Genomic DNA, 24,630 nt, shown 5'->3' on the forward strand with positions numbered 1-24,630 from the left:
ATACCAGTAAGGCTATTTGCCTGTCAAGTTCTCACTTCTGGCATCATTGCCACAATGCATCTGTGTTCTGATAAAGATATTTATCCATCATTCACTGCCCATTTGTGTGGATGCAGAATTAATGTGTGTTCCTACTCGAACACAAACCCTTGTTCTTAAATAGGAGTATGCTTTCAGTGAAGCTGGATACCAAGTTGGTGGGAGTTACTGCTGGATGGTAGGCAAGCCCCACCCACCTAACAGGCCATTTAGCTCTCACTTTATTTTCAGCCAGCGGAGAGTAAAGACGTACTCCCAGCATCCTTATATAGTTTTTAATTTTTTTCCGATCGTTGTGTACAAGGTATTGTAGGGAATTCGAATATTTTTCATTTATATCTGATAAATGCAGTTGTTGGACAGCTGTTTGGGCATCCTGCCAACTACACCTTGTTATTGTTAGATAGCATTACTGTTTGCTATCCCCCTCGCTAGTAAGGTCATATGATGACAACGATAACGAATCCTCAGGATGTAATTTATCTTCAATGTACGTCTGTTGATGGAAGCCGCAGCCGAGTGTGATGGGAAAGGCTGATTAGGGTGCTGCCCATCCCCCTTTTTTTTTATTCTTCCTGCTCCTAGGCGCTAAGGGCATACACCCAACTGCTGTCTCTTTCGAGTTTCTCTCCTCATAAGAGTCACTGGCCGGTGTGACACTGTGAAGGCATATTTAAAGGTCATTCTGTCTGCTCTTCCAAGAGAAGAGCAACAAAGGCATTTGAGAAGTCCAGGAAGTTCGACCGATAGGATTTACGTTTGTGTGTGACCACAGTTTCTCTCCTTTGTTTCTAGTATTGTTCTCATCTCTGGTCTTCAACTGCTTAATCTCATCTTAATTTGTTGGGCAGGAACTCACGGTCAATTAAATTTCTTATTCCTGATCTAGATATTAATCTCTTAACAGTCGTTCATATAGTTCGTTATGCATGGTGCATAAAATGTTTCATAATTCTTACCATACTTTGCATTCAAATATTCCCGGATAATACATCCCTATTCGTAATACTAGGTATATATAAAGGCCTTCTCTATGAGGCTCAATACTGCACAGTATTCTTGCTGTTGTTTTCCATCTGTGACCAAGTTGTGGAATGACCTCTCTAATCAGATAGTTGAGTCGTTGGAACTACAAAAATGCAAACTTGCAGCTAATGTTTTTATGTTGAACAGGCTGATATATATTTTTTTTATAGTTTGTGAAATATCTATTTTAATGTTGTTATTGTTCTTGAACTGTTATTTTAATTGTTCATTACTTCCCTTGTAGCTTATTTCCTATCCTATATTTCCTGTTGGAACCCTTAGACTTATAGCATCATGCTTTCCCAACTAGGGTTGTAGTTTGGCTAGCAATAATAGTAATAATGATTATATGGGACTACAGTTTCTCTCCCAATGGAACTAAAAAAAGTTTCTCTCCCTATGGGACTCTACTGTATCTCTATGAGAGAGAGAGAGAGAGAGAGAGAGAGAGAGAGAGAGAGAGAGAGAGAGAGAGAGAGAGAGAGAGAGCGAGCCTCCCTGTGAGTGCCAATAGTTGTCTTTTCACGGAGACTTTTCAGAAAGCCAGATCCCCACGGGCTATGTCCCACGTGCAAGATCTTCACTCGCTGAACCTCGAAGTTAGAGAAGGATTCATATTTTGAAGAAAGAAAATTCCGTGATAATTTGCAATCTTCCCAACCTGTTAACAATTATGTACACTTTTTAATAAAGAGAAAAATCTGTCGTTTGTCACATTTTTTAGACCGTGTGTTTTTCACTTGATATTTTAACTCCTTTCTAGAAATTATGGTTTTTGATATATTGACTCTTGATTGGTGTTCATTATTTATTTATATAATTCATTATTTATTTATTTTAGTTGTATACCCAAGCAACATCACATGCTTCATTAAATGATTTATATTATTGATGGGTTCTTATAAAAAAAATTACATTCCTCCAAATATCGATACAGGTATGTGTAAAAAGATATACTGCCAGTTCACTAAGAGGACTACAATACAAGACGAAGTCCTGATCCTATGAGGATATGCTTATTCCTTCTTGGAGTTGTAGAATATGTGGCTTATCCTAGGTCATTGTTTGTCATGAAATTATTAGTTACAGTATATAACCTGAGGCTTAGATTCATACAAAGGAACACTTAAAAACTGGCAGCATGCAATTGCGAGAGCATTGTAATTTTGCTAAGATTTGGTGATGTAAATAGTGTACTAGTCAACGCAATTATTAATTTTAGTCGATATGAAATAAGGCTAGTAATTTGATTAAACGTGGGGGGTGGGTGATGGTAGGATTAGGGTAGGGCAGCCAATGGTGGATAAAGGCAGGATTGTATGATTAATGGATAAGGTTGGATATATTTTTCATTGATTTAAGATAACTTTGGTTAATCCTTTTGGGTTGTTGTGGCCTGATTGGTAACGTCTCTGCTTGGTGTTTGCCAGTCGGGGGTTCGAGTCCCGCTTAAACTCGTTAGTGCCATTAGTGTCTCAACCTTACCATCCTTTGGAGCTAAGGTTTGGGGGAGCCTATAGGTCTATCTGTCGAGTCATCGACAGCCATTGCCTGGCCCTCCCTGGTCCTAGCTTGGGTGGAGAGGGGGCTTGGGCGCTGATCATATGATGTATGGCCTGTCTCTAGGGCATTGTCCTGCTTGATAAGGCAGTGTCACTGTCCCTTACCTCTGCCATTCATGAGCGGCCTTTAAACCTTTAAAAGACATATATTGCTGTTCTGTTTAATAATGTTAGAAGACGTGACTCCAATAAGACCAGGTTGTCAGTTTAATATTGTTGGATAGGTTTGTCCATGGATAGGCCTACCAAGTAATTAAAAAACAATATTGTTGAATGAGCTCGTCAATGAACTAATCTAGATTAAATTGGTGAGTCAGAGAAAATGATAAGTTTTTTTTCCATAGTTCAAGGCAAGATAAGTAATATGGTAAATCTGGGTAAAGTAAGTTGGTTTATTGATTGAAGGATAATCAGAATATCCACTTGGATAAATAAATTGATATGACTGGATAGCTGAAGTTAGTTTATGGATGATCCATACATTATATAATGAGAATTTTCATTTTAATTATGATAATGATACATTTATTTGATAAATTTTTAGGAAGATGCAGGTTTTTTATGAGTAGAAACACCACATTAATTCTCTGGAATACTAAGCAATATTCTACACATAAGATCACCGTTTCAATAAATCTATTTTTGCTTATAATTTATGCATATCTTTGTATGAATATTTAAGGTTTAAAGGACACTCATGAATGGCAAGGGACAGTGACATTGCCCTTTTGCGCAGGACAATGCCCTAGAGACTGACCATATATATATATTATATATATATATATATATATATATATATATATATATATATATATATATATATATGATCAGCGCCTAAGCCCCTTTTTCACCCGAGCTAGGACTAAGGGGGGCCAGGGAATGGCTGCTGATGACTCAGCAGATAGACATATAGGCTCTCCCAAAATCCCCCATCTTTAGCTCACAAGGATGGTAGGCTGCATCGACCAAAGGAACTAACGAGTTTGAGTGGAACTCGAACCCCAGTGTGGCGATCACCAGGCAAGGACGTAATGTGTGTCATTGACCAGGTATCCATTATGGTTTATTGAAGGATTAGGGAAGCTCCTGTTAGTCAGTGGGTTACCAGAGGCGTCATTCGATTATTATAGTGAAGTATTTTCCTGTTAGGATTTCGGAAGTAATACTTTTCCACTTTACAAGATGTACTTTAGGTTGCAATATTTACCATTATAAATCTCATGGACATATCTACTTTATCATTATTTCCAAAATTTTATATATACACTATAATATGTTATATTCTTTATGATTATCATGCAGAATATTTTACTAAAATATAGTCTTGATATTGGAGTGGTCAGTAAAAGATTTGAATAAAATTGATATATCTGTACCATTAACATCTTTTATTTATTTTTCAGACCAGAATCAACAGAAGTAGGGGGAAATTAATTATAGCCTCCTGCTCTAAATAGAAAATTAAACTGAAAAAATACACCAATGTTGAAGATTAGCAGTGATAAATCCGAGATTTACTACAGACTAAAATCCAGGAAGATTCCGAGAAGATATAATGGTCCAAGGAAGATTAATTTGATTAATTTCTGATTTCAAAAGGAGCACTAAATAGTCTCAACTGAAGTGGGCATTCTATCATCAAACTTTCCAGGAGTATTAAATGGCCTTATAAATATTATTACGGTACTACTAATATCTGAGAATGCTCAACTGACCAGATTTTGCGGGGATTATGTGTTAGAATGGTCACTCAATTAATATCCCATAGGTTTAACAACAATCACTGACTTAAGAAAGAAAAAACGAGTAAAGTTATAGTAAAAAATATAAATTTCAACTACGATACTACCAGATTCATTCATGTTTATCGAAGTATTTATTTCTGGAAGGCATAAATTCAATGATTAAAGCTATTAACTTTTACTCCGTCTAGTAGCAAGTATTTTAGTAGCTCCTAGTCTTTACAAAGTCAGTGCAAATTAAGCTAATTTACTTCGTTTTTAATTGTATGCATCTTTAAGTTGAAAAAAATACACGTGATGCTATTTTTTTTAGTAAATTCTAAACGCCCAAAATTTAACATGATAAATAATTTCAGATTAATATTTGAGCTTGTTTTATTTCTAATTAACATTCGGATAACAATTAGCTAATTATTATTTGATATTAAACATAATAATTCGTTTGATTGCCTGAAAACTAATTGGCGATTACGAATATGCCAATGTTTCTCATTGCCTCTTTAAAATAATTAACCAGAATGATTAGAGGTAATTTTGAATGCATTGGTTTTATATGTATTATTGTAAAGGTTTTAGAAAAATGAGGAAATTGATCATTTTAACAACCAATTGAGACCAACAAATGTAAATGAGGAATGACTTCTTCCTTAGAAATTTGCTGCTCAAGTTTTTAATTTTCATCAACTATCTATTAAATCAAATTTTAATTTCCTCTGGACCTCTTAAACATACTTTTAAAATCATATCATTTTTAAAATTGTGTACATTACTGTAAACAAGTTATCTAAATGTGTGACTTAAAGGAAAATGATAATATTTTTAGCAATTGATTTAAATTAATTCTACAATCTGTACATTAATTTCTTGTGAGTATAACCTACAACTAATTACTTCAACTCTATGAATATAATTTTATCTTTGCCTATGTATACTATTTTCTATCTTTCGAATCTGTCTTCTAATTATTAGCAACTAACATTGAATTTTCTTTTACACAACATGGAATATATAGCATGCCTATGATCTCTTGAAATGTATAAGCAGATATGCTTAAGGTAAGATATATTTAACGAAAAGCCTGGCTCTCTAATTAGTCACATTTTTACAGTGCTAGTCAGTCACTTGTTTTCGGGGGGGGGGGGGGGCTGGAGAAAGAATAGCTTGTATTCTAGCAATCTACATGTGCATAAGTATTGGTATTGTAAATATATTAGAGACGTAACATAAATACTAATTTGTATTATGAATATATGAAAGTAACACGAATACTAATTGGTATTATAAATATACTAGATAAGTAACATAAATGCTAATTGGTATTATAAATATGCCAGAGAAGTAACATATATGCTAATTGGTATTATAAATATACTAGAGAAGTAACATAAATGCTAATTGTTGTTATAGATATACTAGAAAAGTAACATAAATACAAATTGTTGTTATAGATATACTAGAAAAGTAACATAAATACAAATTGGTATAAATATACTAGAGAAGTAATATGAATATTAGCGGTTATAATTTCAAAATAAATGTGATATTTCCTAACCTTTTGCAATAGTGACATATTCTGCTAAACTGAAAATTTCAAATAAAGGCCCGTGCCAAATTACCTTTCATATATTCCAGTTAAACAATGAGAAAACCAAGTATTCTCTGTAATGATATCCATTTATCTTTATGTAATGAGAAGCAAGGGAAGGCATGGACAGAATAAATTTTACTATTAGTGAAGGGAATAACTGTTTTTAAGGTCGTAAAACCGCATTAGAAGGCTAATAAAATTCTCTCTCTCTCTCTCTCTCTCTCTCTCTCTCTCTCTCTCTCTCTCTCTCTCTCTCTCTCTCTCTCTCTCTCTCTCTCCTATTCTTGGAATTAAGGTTATACCCAATGTAAAAATGTACTTTTTTCAAGATAAGTTTAAATTGTTTGGAAACTTCTTTTTTTTTCCACCAGGTCTTTTCAAGTTTAATCTCAGAACTTTGTATCAGTTATGTTTTAAATTGATAATTTTCCCAAAATATTACTTTAAATTATTCTGGTCACGTTCAACATTCAAATGCTTGTTTACAGTATCAGATTTTTTTTTTTTTTATCCAGTAAACTCATATCTGTTTCAAAACGTTAAAATGACAAAATTGCTATTGAAAGGATAAAATCTCTTCGCTACTGGTTTTAAGCTTTGCATAGTCTTTATAAAAGTTCAATGAACTGCTTCATTCTCTTCATCTAGGACATAGCATATATATAGTTGATATCAGTCGCAGTTTGACTGTTTAGGGAATTTTACAAATTTTTAATATCAGTCGCAGTTTGTTTAGGGAATTGTACAAATTAGATTTATAATAACAGTCGCAGTTTGACTGTTTAGTGAATTTTACAAATTAGGTTTATTTTTAAAGGTTTTATTAAACGACTAGTACTTAAATTTGATCTGCAGGGGAAACTTTAGTTTTTCCATGACAGTTTTTAAGAGAAAGAAACCATCAATGAAGTAGTTTCAAACCAACATTCAGGGTACCTTTCCTAAAGTGGGTTTCTAAGAGTAATTTTCATGTGAAACTTCAAAATTATTCCAGAAAGGCTTAAAGGAGTAGTTATACCCAAAGAAAGAGTTAGATTAATATTTTGTTAATGCAATGCTCACACACCTTGTTCTTGATATGTAGGCTGAATATAGGAAAGAAGGGTTTGCATTTAAGTAAGGCACTGCTTCCGAGAAAAAAATAATCAGGTCGTGATCAATTATTTAGGACAACGGGAGGAATAATTACCTTTAGGGAACCTCAAAATAGTTTATCTTAAAGTGGAGATGTAAGAGTAAATTTAAAGTAAAACTTAAGATTATTCCAGAAGAGTTTAAAGGAGTAGATATACCCAAAGAAATAGTTAGATTAATATTTTGTAAAGAAATTTTCACATACCTTGTTCTTGATATATAGACTGAATATAGGAAGGAAGGAATTGCCATTAAAGCACTGCTTCGGAGGAAAATAAATAATCAGGTCATGATCAATTATTTAGGACAACGGGAGGAATAATTACCTTTAGGGAATCTCAAAAGACATTAAGTGGGTTTCTAACAGTAATTTTAATTTAAAACTTCAATATTATTACAGAAAGGCTTAAAGGAGTAGTTATACGTAATGAAAGGGTTAGATTAATATTTTGTTAAGGTAATGCTCTCACCTTGTTCTTGATATGTAGGCTGAATATAGGAAGGAAGGAATTGCCCTTAAAGCACTGCTTCGGAGGAAAAAAAAAATCAGGTCGTGATCAATTATTTAGGACAACGGGAGGAATAAGTACCTTTATGGAATCTCAAAAGTTATGGGTTTCTTATAGCAATTTGGTGGATGCCTGCAAGATTTCTTTCAACATAGCATTTTGTAGGAGTAATTTAAATTTTAGTACTGTGCTTTTAAAATAACATTTATAGAGATCAGAGGGTAGCGTTGGAGTTGGAAATGTATATTGTATCTTTTTCATAGGTAAAATTACTTTGCAGATGTAATGAAATATAACTTTATATAAATAGGATGCAAATTGAAAATTGTAATAATGGATTTTTTTTCTTATTTGGGTAGCAAAAAAAGATATCAAATGCTTAAAACCAGGTACTTTTTTGGTACAATAAAATACAATTTTGTCATTTACAGTTTTATTAGATACAAATATTAACCATTACAACTTATTTGAGATGAGAGATGCTTTAGTAACTCATAATTGTAATTTCTTAAAATTATTTTTCTTAATATTTTTGTAAATGATAGTCACTACTTGAGAATGTCTATTACATAAGAATAATTGGTATGGACGAAAATACGTTTAAGATACAAGAACAAGGGTCCTGAATGATAATTTATGGCAGAATAGTGACATGCCAGTGTTTATGGCATATCTACATATATAAGTAAAGGTAAATGACCCAATATTTGGACGTCAGTGGTTAGTAACACAGGCATTACGGCGTACTTTAGTTATATCCTAGGTTCTTCATAGTTTAAGAGTTGGAAAGGGTTTATTTATGATATTGAATACAACGTACATGAATAGCAGAATAGTATCAACTTCATCATCTATACACGAAAATGAAACGCCTTAGTGTAAGTAATCCTGAAGTTTAGCTGGGTGGTTTATTTTTTAATATCCCTGTAAGAAACGGTAAAACCTAAGATTTTATTCAATTCTTAAAACTGTGATTGTTACTGTTCAGTAAAGTATTTCCTAAAAAGCCTGATTTGATTTGCATAGTCACATTTAGCAATTTGTTGCTAATGGCAACAATAGACAAACTGTGCGTGCCTGTATAGGTCAAATGAGGCACTTCCAGGAATGATTTACTGAGCAAATTTTTTTCTCTGAAATAATCTTTATCATACAAGAGTGGTCCTACCTATCTATTTACATTTTGAAAATGAGCAAAATCTTAGGCTTTGCTACTGCTTTTGGGGATATTAAGCAATAACCTCCCTTACTAAAAGCCCAAGATTGCTAAACTCGAGACGTCTCATTTCCGTTCTGGATGAAAATGATTTAGCTATTCAAATATATTGTACTCAAATGTCATGAATGAACCCGTCCCAGCGGACTATAATTAAAATGGATATGACCAAAGTAGTCCGTAATGTCCATATTACTAAACACTGAGATCCAAATATTGGGCCATCTACCTTTACCTGTATATGTAGTTATAGGCTACCATTAGCACTGGCATGTTCCTTTTCTGCTATAAATTATCATTCAGGACCTTATTCTTGTATGTTAAAAGTATTTTCGTCTATGCCAATTATTCTTATGGAATAGACATTCTCAAGTAATTCCTATCATTTACAAAATAAAATATTGAACTTCAATAATATATTTTACCATAAACAATGTAACTATATTCATCATTGTAACATTTTAGGAATTCAGGAAATAAAATGCATATAAAAGGTATTACAAATTTTAATTTAGTTTCCCTTGTAAAATAAAAAGAAAACGTAAAATGAAAATTGAAGACATGAAATAGAAAACGTAAAAATATTATAAAGAAAACTTAAACCAGTATTCACTCCCTATATTCAACCTCATATGACTGAGTATTCTCCTTAATCGGCCCCCTACCCTTCAAGTACCAGTAAATGCCTTATTCCCCACGAAAAATGGGCCAAAAGTGTTCATGAAATAGTCCCTTCTCCTAACTAGTCACTTGTCCAGATGGACTGTTATTAAACCCCCCACATACAGAGCTTGTTCACCCCCCTCCAATGGGGCATGAGAGCAGTAGTGGTTAAATGAATACAAAGTTCAAGTCAAGATGGCCGAACTGTCTCAGTTCTTCATTTTGGACTAAAGTCCACTTCTTAATCCAGCAGTTTGTCAAGTAGGTTTTTCCGGACTAGTCATGATAATAAAAGCTGTTATTTCCATTGGTTAACATTTCCCAAAAGCCTCTTAATGGATACTGAAAATATTGAATACCGAAATAAGTACTTAAAGCTTCTAAATAACACGATATGGCTGAATAAAACCTTAGAAATTCGTTAAATTCTTTTTATTGTAGAAGATTGAATGCCAAACATGACAAGTTTCGGTGTTATCAGTTTACTTAGGTAATTGAAATACAGAACTCTTAAGTCAATGACACTATATATCAAATTCATGAAACCCCATTTTCTGAAAGCTTTAAACATCCTAGATTCAAAGAAACTTAACGATTGTCATGCATAAGCTCACGATTCGACCAAGAAAGGCTCTTAGGTGAGTCACCCTTTATCAAATATGATGCTTGGAATGACAAATCCCATTTTCTTTGTTTCTCATTTTCTTTTTATGACTACTGTAGGGGATACTAAAGCTCAGTATTTGAAGTTGCATAATTCATGATTGTGTAAGTTAAGTAATGCTTTCTCTAATAGAGAGTAAAATTATTAATAAAAAAAGGAGGAAAAGGAAAGCCCACCAAGGCCATCCCCTGTCCCACCTAGTAACTATGACTTTATGCAAAGCTTTCTTTTGATGAAACAATGTTACTAGGCCCTTGAATGCTTTCCTTTTCCTTCTTTTTTTTAAATGTTTTATTAATAATTTTACAAACAATGATATCGGGATTGTGATTCAAAGACTTCAGGAATAGTTTGCAGCTCTTCTAAAGTTGAATGGTAAAACATTTATGTCATTATTTACATTACAATAAGGCAGATTCCAGCTCTTATAGTTATAATTTTTTAATGAAACATGAAATTATACACTTAGACAAGAAAAAACTTAATATATCTAAAATTGAAAACGAATTGAAAAAAAAATCCAAGGAAAAGTAAAAAGACATTTTCGAGCCTTCAGTGCAATTTCAGAACGATCCATTACTACAGACACCTGAAGCTCAGTGAAAAGCAGACAAGATTCACAAATGCCAAGTTGCCTCCCTGTCTCGCCCCATTTCATGCACATGATTGAGTCAGGTAAAAGAGAAGAGCCGTGCAAGACTACTGCCCTGACCATCCTTACTACTCCTCCCAGCAGACAGTCAGATCGGACCGAAGTACGCATTCATCTTACACGTGGACACCTGAATCACTTTAGCTGTGTAATAATGTTCTCGAATGCAAACCCTTGAAAAAGCAATGTTGGGAAGCAAGTTTAACCCAGAACCCTTTACAAAGCTAACATCATCATTCTAAAGAAAAATAATAGATTTTACATAACTATGACTAATAAAAAAAAAACTTATGAAAACTGCTTTTGTTTTCCATGCTAGATAGACAGTGTTATGAAACAAATGATTCTAATTGAATTCTACCTAGTTTGAGGTAAATTAAGTTTTAATTCAAAGTTACATGTAATAACAAACATTGGCCCACAATCAATACCCACAAAATATACAATACCCCTAGATATATGTTGGTCTTGAACAACTATAGTATCAAAGTTAACCTCCACTAGATACTATCCGAAGCTTATAAACCCTCACTACAGTATAATAACCTCAGCATATAATCCCTTGATATACTATCATCTTATAAAAATTCATAATACAGTACTTACTATATTGTCCTCTGCTTATAGTCTACTACTCTACTACAACGAGCATATATTCCCTTAATAAGATATTCTTAGCCAGTAATCAAAGGAAATTGTTCATTATATATTTTCTGAAGGTCCTGTGTAACTTAATATTTAACTACAAGTTATGGTAAAATAGTAAAGATCGAGCTATTTTTTTTTTATTAGAATAATCTAATTCTTTCTGGATTTCTTGTCCTTAACAGACTTTAGATTAACCCAACCAGAAGTGAAGTTCAAAATGTCTTTCTAAAGTTACTAGAATGAGCTCAGACACAATAGGCACAGATAGATATATTCTCTACTGAAAACCAGCATAAAATGAAGATATTAAATGACAGATATGATTTTAGTATTGTTCGGAACAAGAACTTCTCTGATGTAAACCCTTTCAATCTAAGGTAGTTAAAAAATTAAACGAAGGCAAATATATCTTTAGATTATTAAATAATTATTCATCTATGACACCCAGCAGTTCACCAAGCCAACATTACGCGTTTTAAATCAGAATAAAAAACTATGAAAGTAATAGAGAAACACAGGACCAGCAAAAATAACTTCTATACGAGCTAATTATAGTTTTGAAAATTTACACTAATGAAGAGAGAAGCATCAAACTCAAATTTCTATGAACAAAAAGATATAATCTTCAACAAAAAGATATAATCTTCTATCTTTCTCAGTGACTTTATGAAAACTAAACTTTTTCCCATTAAAGACAGTTCAACAAATTCCATAATTAGTATATCAAAGCACTAAAATCGAGAAAAGAATTTTGATCTTTACAGATGTTCTCATATAAATTCATATAAATGACTAAACTTTTAAGTTATAATTATCTCTGAAAATCGGTAATATTTAGGCATATACTAAAACATTAGATGATTTTTTTAGCTTAATACATTTTTTAAGATTATAGCATGAGCTATTTAAAAAACTTTAAATGGCAATTATTTTTTTAATGATCTCATTACTGAAGCTGAGGATTCTACACTTCGGAAAAAATACTTTTTTTGAAGAGAATCGAGTTTGAAGCTTCCCAATGGACTGGCTGACTAAGTATCACCCTTACTAAATGGATAGAGGAAATTTTTCACCTTTACAAAGATTAAATGGGAGTTTTTCAGAGGCAATACTACTTGAATTATAATGCAACACCCACCCGAACTCAGCATGGAAAACCTGTAATCCTAATTCGTATCGATCTACATAAAAAGCTGTAACTCATATCCTTTCTGTCTGACTTCTTTAAGGAAACACTAACAAAGGTAATTATTTCCTTTTTTTCCCTTCGTGGCATTATCTATTGAATGGAAATACAGAAGAACGACCTAACCTCTCCAAAGGAATCTCACACCAACCACTCAATCCTAGCACAACAATCCCTCATTCCTTGCAGTGGAATTTATTCAAAAGACTTTCATACAATAAAACCCCAACATTAAATATTTGCAAATTCTCATCACAATTAAATCAGACACTGATATTAAGGAGGAAAATATACTGGGTTTTAATCATGTTGCTATACTGATGTGCAATGAATAACTATCATACATAGTTCAAGTGACTTAAAATAATTTAATCTCGTTAATAAGAAATGGAAAATATCAGACGGGAAATTTGATCGAATTTAGGACCATAAAACAGTGTTTGGACCTCTGAGAACCCTGCAGGTACACTTTGAAGTAAAAGTTAGAAGAGCTCAGGCGACTAGATGGAAGAATGGGGGCAGGAAAGCACCAAGTAAAGTTATATTGCAGCAACAGTAGGACTTGAAGAAACGCTGCCAAGAAAGTTAAGTAATGCTTACATAGGATCTTGTGAGGTGCACTGACGGTGCTGCCCACTTCTGGTTTCTGAGAGAGAGAGAGAGAGAGAGAGAGAGAGAGAGAGAGAGAGAGAGAGAGAGAGAGAGAGAGAGAGAGAGAGACCCTATTTAGCTGCATCATGGAGCAGATGATTAACACTGGGGTGGCTTGGTTATACAATATTCAATTGCCCATATTTTACTTACTGTCATTTTCAATCTAATCTTATAATCCACCATTTAATACTCAAACTACTCTAGTCAAAGTGAGCCCTGATAATCCCTTAAGGGGAAACAACTAAACCAATAGTATCCTCGAAGGGTGTAGATACTTTCTTTTTAGCCAGATTAAAACCTTAAGAGACATCGAAAGAGATAACCTTTAATATTGTACTATGGCATTTTAAATTGTACCCTCTCTCAATAGGAAATTTGTAAATTTCTCATTGCATTAATTTCGTTAGAGACGTGTACAAGTATTTTATTCCTTTTTTTATAATATATTTGTTACATATAATGAGCGAGGTTTGTTATCACTTTGTTAACTATCCGTGTGAGTTTTTTTTTATCATTATAATTCTAATTTAAGTTCATGCTAGTTTCAAATAGGATGAATTGATAGTAGTTATCTAATGAATTAAAAGGAAATAGGCAAAAAGGCCAGACAATCTAACAAACGAACAAAGGTTAAATTGACAAAACTAGAAATGTCAGGTATGAATCTGCCCACATTCCAGTGTATAATTTAATAATTTACAATTGCAATACATTGTCAAGATATATAACCATAAAGATAGTCGAGGGATTCAAAAAGGCATAAAGCAGATTATGAAATATCTATATCTATATAGATATAGATATTAACAAACTTTTGAATACGATATTCCAATTACTGTGAACTTTGCAGGTCTAAAATACCTAATACGTCTCTTACATTGTCATGAATTTTCCTAAATAAGAAAACCTTTTAAAGATGGGACTATTTATACACATCAGTATTGCATTAACCCCCAAAAAAACTATCCAGAAATCGATGCCTCTTTAAAACTCAGGTTATGAGAAGACTTAAAAAAAAAAAAAAACAATTTAATGGAAATGGAACTTTCATACCTTGACCAATATGTTTTTTTTTTTTCTTTTGCCATAAACCCCAGATATTTCATACTTAAAATACACAAAACTTACGAGATTTTTTAACAAATTTATAAACCTATTTCTTATACTAAACCAGTTTTCACCCCCTTTTTAAACAACCCAACCCAACACACACATACACATACACACACACACTCTGAATTAACGTCAAAGATAACATATTCAAGAACTTATTACACAATTCATCAAAAAGTGATTAAAGTGTTATTTATCCCTCCTTTATGTCATGGGCCCAAAAGACACGAGACAAGAAACAAAGTGGAGTTTATGAACCGAGCTGTGCACCTTTTCACAGAGCCCAGGTATCTCGCCATAATAGAAAGCTCTGAAATGCAAGACTTCAAAATGACTCTCTTACCACATTCATTGAAACAACTACGTTGAGTACACTTATCATTAATCTTCAACATTTTAATTATACTAGAACCTAAAGTTTATATAGAAAATTTTACAAATAAGTTACCACTGATTACACATTAACTTCAAAAAGAGCATAAACATGTCTGGAGCACATTGAATCACAATCCTTTTACATGAGATAGACTTTACACTACTTAACACAATTCATTACAAATTTGATGTTTTTGTCATTGACATAAGTGCATACAACTTTGCTAGAAATGAAAATGATAGTACCAAAACCTGAAAATTTGACATTATAACCTCCTACAATGCAAGCTTCTTAAACATTATGAAATACTTGATTTGAATAATTATAACAAATTAAAAAAAAATATGATAAACCATTACAAACTTAAAGAATTTGAAGCTTTTGAGCAAGTTAAAATTGGCATAACACATCATAATTTATCATGACTTAGCTGTCAGGATAAAACCTACACTGACAAGACAGCTGGATCAATAAGCAGACTAAAATCCAAAATGTTTGCCAATACAGGATATCGGCCTTTGACAAGTACAATATATTCAAGTAAACACATTGAGCTACAGCTCTCAAGACACCAGTGAAAGAATGAACATGTTCTGTATATGAGGAATATAATAACAGTCCAAATGAACAAGTGATTACTCTAGTTAAGAGCAGGATCTACCTCAAGAACCTTTTAGCCCTTTTTATGGTGAGGAATAAAATGGCAAATGCTGATACTCAAAGAGGAGGGGGGCAGTAGGAGACTCATCAGCCATATGAGGCGAGTGTCTTTTTTTATAACATTTCCAAATTTGGGATAAGGAAGGATCAAGGATGGGAAGCGGGAGATCTGAAATTGGAGGTGAGTATCAGGTTAATATAAAAGAGAACTTCATCATGTTATTCTTCAAGGTATTTTCATGTAGCCCCCCAGAGAGAGAGAGAGAGAGAGAGAGAGAGAGAGAGAGAGAGAGAGAGAGAGAGAGAGAAATATTACTAATTATTTAAAAAGTACCTGGAGATTAAAGGAGCATCCTAAGACTGGAGTGGCCATTAAAATGCATCCAGTTAACATCCCATCGAAAATCCACTATTGCCTACAGACCCAAATGATTCCAAACTCTTCTCCTTCCATTTAGCTAAATAGAAACACTGCACCTTAAACTTTTATTGACCCAAGAAATTAATAATGTAATCTATCTATGCAATTCCTTCAATAAGCTTTTTGGTAATCAACGGTTTGCTGAGGTCGCCTTCTAAAACTCCCAATTAACAAAAGATATTTTCTAATATCAGTCACCAGTCACACAATATTATATTCTTTTATTTCATGCAATAGGTCTATAGTTATTCATAAACAAAGAAAGTTTTTGAAGTTTACTTTAATAGCTGCCATAGGGTATTTCTATTTACCAAAACGTTACGAACACTTTATCAAAAATACTTTACTTCTTAACGTTAAATCCAAAATATCGATCTGAACTTATAGCCTTAAATACATCCTTAATCTTTACCCCGTGTACATTTTTATTCACAAATATCATAAGGTAGACTCTACTTCTTTTCACCAATATTTCATGACGTTCTTTATTTCTCTCATATTTACATATGTAATATTTTGTACTTTCATTATCCGATAGACTGTAACTTATTATTTCATTCCTCAGCATTATTTCACATTGCCTATCACCATTAGTTTATAATATATTTAGGATTAGATTGGGTTTAGGAATTTTAGCTATAAAACTCTACCGGGCACTGTAGGGCCATTCTATGCCAAAATGCAACAAAGGTATACCTCTACAGTTACACTGTAACAAGGGATAAAAGATTGAAGAGAAAAATGGAAGAAAAGAAGCGGGAAGAGAGTTAAGCAGAAGGATATAAAGCAAGTGCAGGTAGGGTCAGAAGAAACATTGAGTACAGCTGGGGTCTTTAATTTCATAAATTTCATACAAAAGCAACAGAGAGAGAGAGAGAGAGAGAGAGAGAGAGAGAGAGAGAGAGAGAGAGAGAGAGAGAGAGAGAGAGAGAGAGAGAGAGAGAGAGAGAGAAACTGTTGCAAGGCAATACAAAAGGTCAAAGAGAGGATGGGTATTGGGATGAAATTTGACTAATATTTAGAAATTATTTACATTGAAAAATAAGAAATACAAAATACCATCTTTATCTTAAACGTATATTTCAAAAGAAATATTCTAATTTGTTTTCATCCTTGGAAAACATAGAACTATACAAGGAATACATTATTTCTAATAAAAGGAAAGCATAAGTTAATTACTGTACATGGTCTTCCCTTAGCAATATACAAGAAATTTAGATGTATTATGCTTTTAATATTTTCTTATTTGAGAAACAAAAGGGGATGAAGCAAATTTCTTACTAGTTTTATGATAGTTTTGGCAGATAGCATAGGAAGAAAAACTTGAGGTGCTACATGTGAGACACATACCTTGAATTTAATGATACAGAAGTTCTCTTTTAAATATCCCGACAAAATAAAAGTAAAATTATTGGAAATATGAATCAATCTTAAATACAACAATTACAAAGATTTTGACAATTAGATCTTAACTCACAGGGTAATGCCAGGTATCTCTGGTACATAAAGATTGACAAGAAAACTGGAACTCTTGAAAACAAGAGAGATTGGAAAAAAACAAGTAAATTTGAATAGAAACAAGAAAAAAAATGATTGTCATGAATAATCAATGCAATGAGTGGACAAAACAGCTTCTTAGACCAAGATGTGTAGAGGATAACTCCATACACAAAGGATTATCATAAGCAATATGATGCTCAGAGTAACTTACAGATCAAAGAATGTCCCTGATAATTTCATTATTCAATGAGTGTCCAAGACAGCCCCATAGTAGTGTTCTAAAGAACACAAGAAAAGAGTGTCCAGAATAACTTCCAAGACCAAGAAGGGTCATGAATAAGTGAATGGACCAAGGAACAAGTCCTAAATAACTCCGTAGACATAGTGGTGTCTTGAATAAGATAAAATCTGTAAACGAAGTAATACTAAAATCTGTAAAATCAAGTAAATGTCTCAGATAGCTTATTGAATAAAGAAGCACCTCAAAAAACTCCATAGATAAAAGATTCCAGATTACTACATGCAGTAGAATAATCAGTATCTTCATTATCCCAAATGAAAACCATGGAATACCTGAAGTTCTCCATAATCCATGACTAAGATCTTCCTCAAATGATTCTTCAGACCAAGGGGTGCTACGAAAGATGTTTTAAGCAAATCGGAATAAGGAGTATAATTGCTAAAAATTGGTAAATCAAGGCATTACCCAATTAACAATCTTTCCCCCTGTAAAATTTCATTAAACAGGGGAACTCTTGATACAAGACTTTCTAATATAGAAAGTGCCTAAACACCTGAATATAAAAGAAAGCCCTTTATACCCAGAAGTGACCAAAAAATATATCTGTAAACAACGATTTCTCACAAACAACTCCATTGAGAAAGGAAGCCCCAAAGAAACTCAACACACCAAAGAACAAATACTAAAGATATCAGAATTTACTCTAGGAGATACTTTAAACCAGGCCATATCAACACCTCTCAAAAGACAACTCAAGAACAAATTCTAAATTTTTCGAAAATAAACTGGCCCTTTCAAAACTGTCAGATGGAGCAGCCTAAAAATTTCTTTGAATCAGACATAATCCTGAAACTTAGAAAAGTCTTGTAAAGTTTGCGAACCTAAGTATGAAGGAAAATATTCTGAATTGATACAGGAAGATCATAACATTTTACATAATTTTCTCATTTTTTTTTTATTTTTTTACATCTAATAATAAGTCAGAAAGAAGAAAAGCATAGATCTATACTATAAATTTCAATTCAACTGCAATACCTACTCCCTCCAGCAACCATTGAAGCAAATAGATTCGGTTATTTAAAGAGGGGACAAACAAGAAGCCTTCAGAGAAACAAAGATCTAAAGGAAACTAAGGTGTGAAATCATTATTATACATCTCCGAATGAGATCCATGTTTGCCATATAAAAAAAAAACACAATAAACCTATCATGAAAAGATAAGTAAGTTTTAAGAAAGTAAAAATTATCAGATTTCAGTACTTGTTTAATAATAAATTTTCAATTCATCAAACCATCAACAATTAACCAATGATAAAATATCAGCATTCAATAAGACCCATGAATAAGGACTACAGAACACTTTTGTTGAAGTATCTGACTACATATTATCCAAGAAAACAACTATCTAGACAGAACCTTTGTATATAATCAGTTACTAACATCATAAACTTGATGGCTTAGCAAATTTGCAATCGTGTTGTCAAACCAGTCAATTAACATACGGTAAGAATTATGATCTGACCAATTAATGTAAGTCATTTACAATTCTGCAGATTATACATTATAGGCAGACTTCACATCAAACAGAGCAAGAAAAGTGGAACTAAATTACTGCTGCTGAAACTTGGTCTTTCACAAGAATGCAACATCTAGACAAAGAACTCCAAAAAGGTCTAAGAATCGTCATAGGATTTATGTTACCAAGGTACATATGATGTGGTATCATTAAAGGCAAAGCTTAATGCCCAACAAATATACACAGAAGAGGAAGGCCTAATGGAAAGTAAGGATAAAAACTAATCCTTACAATGTCATAAGACAGAATACAGACTAAAAAACCCTGAATTAAGTAGCTTTCCAATCTTTCAGCCTTAGTCCAGTATCCAAAGCTGCCATGAAGAGCATGATATCATAGATGTACAATGAAGAATAGAAATCACTGTATAAAACAGATCGTCACCCAGTAAGACATCACCTAATTGAGAATATATTCACAATATAGGTTCAATATATTCAGAAGATTAAGTAAATTCTAATATCAAATACCTTGACTTGTGGTAATATATAGTTTTAGACATACATTATACCATATCTTTTTTTGTAAAAAAAAAAACCTTAAAATACCACAATGCTTGCTTGTGAAAAACTATCCATTTAATAATAATATCAAAGTTTTAGCTAATATGTTTTATGATTTATAATAGTGATATGATCATATGTTAGTTACTTCAAATACTATATAGAAATTATAGCCATTAATTATCCGGAGGTACAAATTCAAGTAGCATAAAAATGTTATCCCATAAGTGCTTAGAAGAATGGCAAACATACAAGCATTGTGGCTGAATGAAATTAGAATTAAGAGGCACACAACTGAAAATTATATAAAACAACTCATTACCAGCATTGTTATACCTCGTATAAATACGAAAAAATTATGATAAGTAAAAATTTCATTTGATGACAATACATTAGTGAGTGTGAGATTCAATATTGAGGCTTCTAGTAAATTTAGTATGACACAAAATAGCAAAAGACTGAGATGGTGATCAAAGTCATTGGTGATTCGGTGATATTTCGAGTTGCAAGTAAAGTATAAGTTGATTTTACGTTTTGTTCATGTTGAAATTTTCAAATAAAAAAACTGACAATAGCGTTAACGTTAGTTAAGACTTAATTAGTATAATGTAAAACATCTATTTGGAACAGATATCAACAAATTTTAGGATTTATGGAAAATTACTTTAATAGATTAATTACGTTAAAATAAGGTACTTAATAGCCTCACTGTGTAAAAAGATCTACACAAGAATTTTGAAAATCATAAATAATCTCCACTCCCAAAACCATGACGTGTATTTTTTTTTCATGCAGTGAAGAGAAGAAGTTTTCTTGTGATTAATTGATTAATTATTTGTTGTCAGTCATTTGTTAAATCTCAAGCAAACGACCAACTGTAACCTGAAAAAAAAATCACGAATTACTCTTCTTACAGTTTAGAACAAGTAAGATACTTTGGTAGACGAACTGAAACATAATAAAATGTCATAAGAAAACTGCTATTAGATGTGATTATAGCAACAAACAAACCAGTTTTCATAGCTATTCTTTTATCAAAATTAATAGAAACAAGCACACGTGTTCAGTAGATTCAGTTTATAAAAATGTTTTAACATTTGATCTAATTTTTGGGGGGATTTTATATACACAAAACTGATGTGATTCATAATTTTGTTAGAAAAAGCGTTTTTAGATGGAAACTAGCTTCAATAAATGCAAATTAGGGTATCACTTATGCAAGAAGTCGATTAAAAATAATTTGGTAAATTGACTGACTTCTGTTACTTTCCATTGATCCTGGAAGCCTAAGTTTACTGACAGAAATAGTTATACATCAGTGCTGGAAGGAAAATTGTAATATTAATCAAATATACCCTGTCATAGTAATCAAGCCGCTGGACTAGCCTCAAACATGAAACAAGGGGACCCAGGTCAATTCAGTTTATGAATAACTTTTGGGCAAAAGGGAAGGGAAATACTTGACTTAGAAATAATCAATTTTGAGCCAATATAACAATCATTAATAATTCAACAAGCGTCAAATTATAGGTTTAAGAAATTTAGCATTCCATGGTCCTAAGGCAGAGTGTTTAAAATCTATGACTCACGAAGGCATACTATCTAAACTTATATTATCAACTGCATCTTTGATAAGACTTTATGATAATTTACCTTTTGAGAACTATTTGTATACAGTAACTAAAATGACCCGATATTATACAGACACAAAACTAACAGTGTATAGTAATGACAATATGACAATCTCATAAAAGATAATTTGAGAACAATTACATTTGCAAGAGAATAACTGTGATACTGGACTTTTTCAAATAGTACTGTATAATGTTCAACACTATATTGTACAGGAGTACACCATATAAAGCTATCTTCCATTGATATCTATTACCTACTCTGTACCCTGAGGTGTAAACCTCTGAAAGAAAAGTTAAATAATGAAAATTTTTACTTATCTTTAAACTGGTGTCGGTTAAATATTACAGCCTCCATCCTTGTTATCAGCTTAAATTTAGATACAAATAATTTAATTTTCTACCATCAGCATTCCCCAAGCCTCCATCTCCTTCCCATATTATTAGGGGAATCAGGTTGACCATAGAAAGTTTCTGCTTACTGGCTTCTGGTTTTGGATTTCAAATGTGCTGGTAAATAAACTCACCTGAAAGAAAAGTAAAATATCTTTATTCCAAATGTTCTTCACCTTCAAGTCATAAACTTATTATGTATGGGACTTCTAAGAAATCCTAAGTTATGAAGTTTATGTAACACTATAACAATATACGTATCGAGAGCACCATCACTGGATATCTTAATTTTAATAATACAAATTTTAATAATTTCAATAATGATAATGGATAATAAGTGAGGTTGCATTTATACCTCAGAATTAGAATTTGTATAAACTACCACAAGAAGAGTACAACTGTAATATATTGTATCCAGTAATGAGATTCTTGTATATATTTTATACGCCAAGAACTTTGTATAGACCTGCCCAATTTCAATACTTTATGTACAACTGAAAGCTGTTGAATTCTGCTTTAAATGGTATGTACAATTTGTTCAAATCTGTTTGGAATTTTATTGTCCCAAACAACGAACTCAAACATATCCAATTTATGTGAATATGGAGTTTTTATGATAAAACAAAGTTTTATGAATACTTACCTGGCAGTTATATATACATAGCTAATAATCTCTATTTCGGCAGAATTTTTCTAAACGTGGCAACCGCCTTGTGGTGGTTGGGTGGTAACACCCGTTAAAGGGTGGTAGGAGGAATCATTCCCGTTTTCTGTTCTTCAGTTCATCTATGCCCGACCTGTCTCCTGAGGGGAGGTGGGCGGGCCTTCGAATGTATATATAACTGCCAGGTAAGTATTCATAAAACTTTGTTTTATCATAAAAACTCCATTTTTATGAATAGAACTTACCTGGCAGTTATATATATATAGCTGATTAACACACTTGGAGGAGGGTGATAGACAGTAAACATCGTTGGGGAAACAACCAAAAAAGCTGTAGGATACACCTTGATTCCTTACCTGCTAAGGTAGCTGACTTCAAAGGTTCCTGCCTCTAGAGTCGCTTTCCTTTAGGAGTGTCAGCCAGGATGTGACCTGCAGTGCTGAAAACACTCAATCGTGTCTGTCAACGGGGTGAGACCAACAATCTGACTAGACTTCAGGACTACCTATTGCCCAAAATAAAAACTGCAACCTTACCAAAACCAACCACCTAACCTTTGCAAAGTAGATAAAAATTATCTAATTAGACTGAGGTGACTGTACACAAGTCGAAGTCCTCAGACAACCAATAAAAACACCAACCTACGCACAAGTATACAAAGCTAAGGTTGAGGGGAGGTAGTACCTCCTTTGCCTAATACAGAAGCCATAGATATGTATGGGCCCAAGGTATAGCATTTCTCATAATCCACTCTCACCTCTCTGAGGTAATGAGAGGCGAACACAGAGTTGCTCCTCCAGAATGTCGCATCCATAATTTGTCGGACCGACATGTTCTTGCGGTAAGCAAGCGAGGTCGCAATGGCTCTCACTTCGTGAGCCTGCACTTTTAAAAGTCCGAAGTGTTCCTCCTCACACAAGAGATGCGCTTCTCTAATAACTTCCCTCAGGAAAAAAGACAAAGCGTTCTTGGAAAGGGGCTTCTGAGGATCTTTCACAGAACACCACAGGGAGCTAGAAGAGCCTCTCACATTTTTCGTGCGAGACAAGTAGGCCTTGAGGGCTCGTACTGGACAGAGGAGCCTCTCTTGCTCTTGACCCACTAGGTTGGTCAAGTTAGGAACCTCAAAGGTCCTTGGCCAGGGCTTAGAAGGGTTCTCGTTCTTAGCGAGATAGTCTAATCTTAAGGCAGAAACTGCCCCATTCAGATTGAAGCCTACCTGCTTCTCAATTGCATGGACTTCACTGACTCTTTTAGCCGTTGCTAAGGCCAAAAGGAAGAGGGTTTTCTTCGTAACCTCCCTAAGGGGAGCCTGTGAGATGGGCTAAAATCTCTTGGTGCACAGAAATTTAAGAACCACATCAAGGTTCCAAGAAGGGGGCTTTAACTGGACCTGCTTGGTTGTCTCAAAAGACTTCAAGAGGTCATGTAAGTCCTTATCGCGAGACAAGTCCAAGCCTCTATGCCGACAGACAGAAGCGAGCATACTTTTGTACCCCTTGATAGTGGACACAGCCAGCTTAGCGTCCTGCCTGAGGTACAACAAGAAATCCGCAATCTGGCTCACAGAGGTAGTGAATGAGGAAATCTTGTGCTTCCTACACCAAGCCCTAAAAGTTTACCACTTGGACTGGTAGACCCTCTGTGAAGAGACCCTCCTCGCTCTGGCGATAGCTTTCGCAGCTTGCGCTGAAAATCCTCTCGATCTGAAGAGCTTCTCGACAGTCTGAAGGCAGTCAGATTGAGAGCGAGGGGGTTTTGATGATTCCTCTCAAAGTGGGGTTGTCTGAGCAGCTTTGGACTTGCAGGGAGGCTTCTTGGAAAGTCCATCAACAAGTCCACCACCTCCGTGAACCATTCCCTCATCGGCCAGAACGGAGCTATCAGGATCATTCGTCCCGAATCGAGGAGAGCGAATTTCCTGACTACCAGAATGATGATCTTGAACGGGGGAAAGGCATATGTGTCCATCCCCGTCCAATCCATCAAAAAGGCGTCTACTGCTATTGCCTCCTTGTCCGGAACCAGGGAGCAATAGTTGGGGATCCTCTTGGATAAGTTGGAGGCGAAAAGATTGATGAGGGGTCTCCCCCACAGCCTCCAGAGACTCTGACAGACCTGTTGGTTGAGGGTCCATTCTGTGGGAAGGACCTGCCCTTTCCTGCTGAGCATGTCCGCCCTCACATTTCTCTGTCCCTGAACAAACCTCGTCAGCAGACTTATCTTGTTCTCCTTCGCCCAAAGAAGGAGCTCCCTTGCTGTCTCGAAC

The 24,630-nt window shown here is 33.8% G+C and overlaps 3 long non-coding RNA genes across 3 annotated transcripts in view; 1 reads left to right on the forward strand and 2 right to left on the reverse strand.

The window, feature by feature from the left end:
• The window catches only part of LOC137657606 (uncharacterized), a 34,063-nt gene extending 29,098 nt beyond the window's left edge, over nt 1-4,965 (forward strand). Inside the window, exon 2 of the long non-coding RNA XR_011047160.1 lies at nt 4,031-4,965. This is a non-coding gene — a long non-coding RNA (uncharacterized lncRNA). The remainder of the gene's footprint in view (nt 1-4,030) is intronic.
• Nucleotides 4,621-9,331, reverse strand: LOC137657607 (uncharacterized). Its single transcript, XR_011047161.1, has 2 exons — nt 7,418-9,331; nt 4,621-7,146 (listed from the first exon to the last, which is right to left on the reverse strand). It is a non-coding gene; the product is annotated as an uncharacterized lncRNA (long non-coding RNA).
• A 7,414-nt stretch (nt 9,332-16,745) lies between these two features.
• LOC137656969 (uncharacterized) overlaps nt 16,746-24,630 on the reverse strand; it is a 118,794-nt gene continuing 110,909 nt past the window's right edge. Inside the window, exon 3 of the long non-coding RNA XR_011047067.1 lies at nt 16,746-21,831. This is a non-coding gene — a long non-coding RNA (uncharacterized lncRNA). The remainder of the gene's footprint in view (nt 21,832-24,630) is intronic.

Source organism: Palaemon carinicauda, chromosome 18, assembly GCF_036898095.1.
Source record: "Palaemon carinicauda isolate YSFRI2023 chromosome 18, ASM3689809v2, whole genome shotgun sequence".
NCBI lineage: Eukaryota > Metazoa > Arthropoda > Malacostraca > Decapoda > Palaemonidae > Palaemon > Palaemon carinicauda.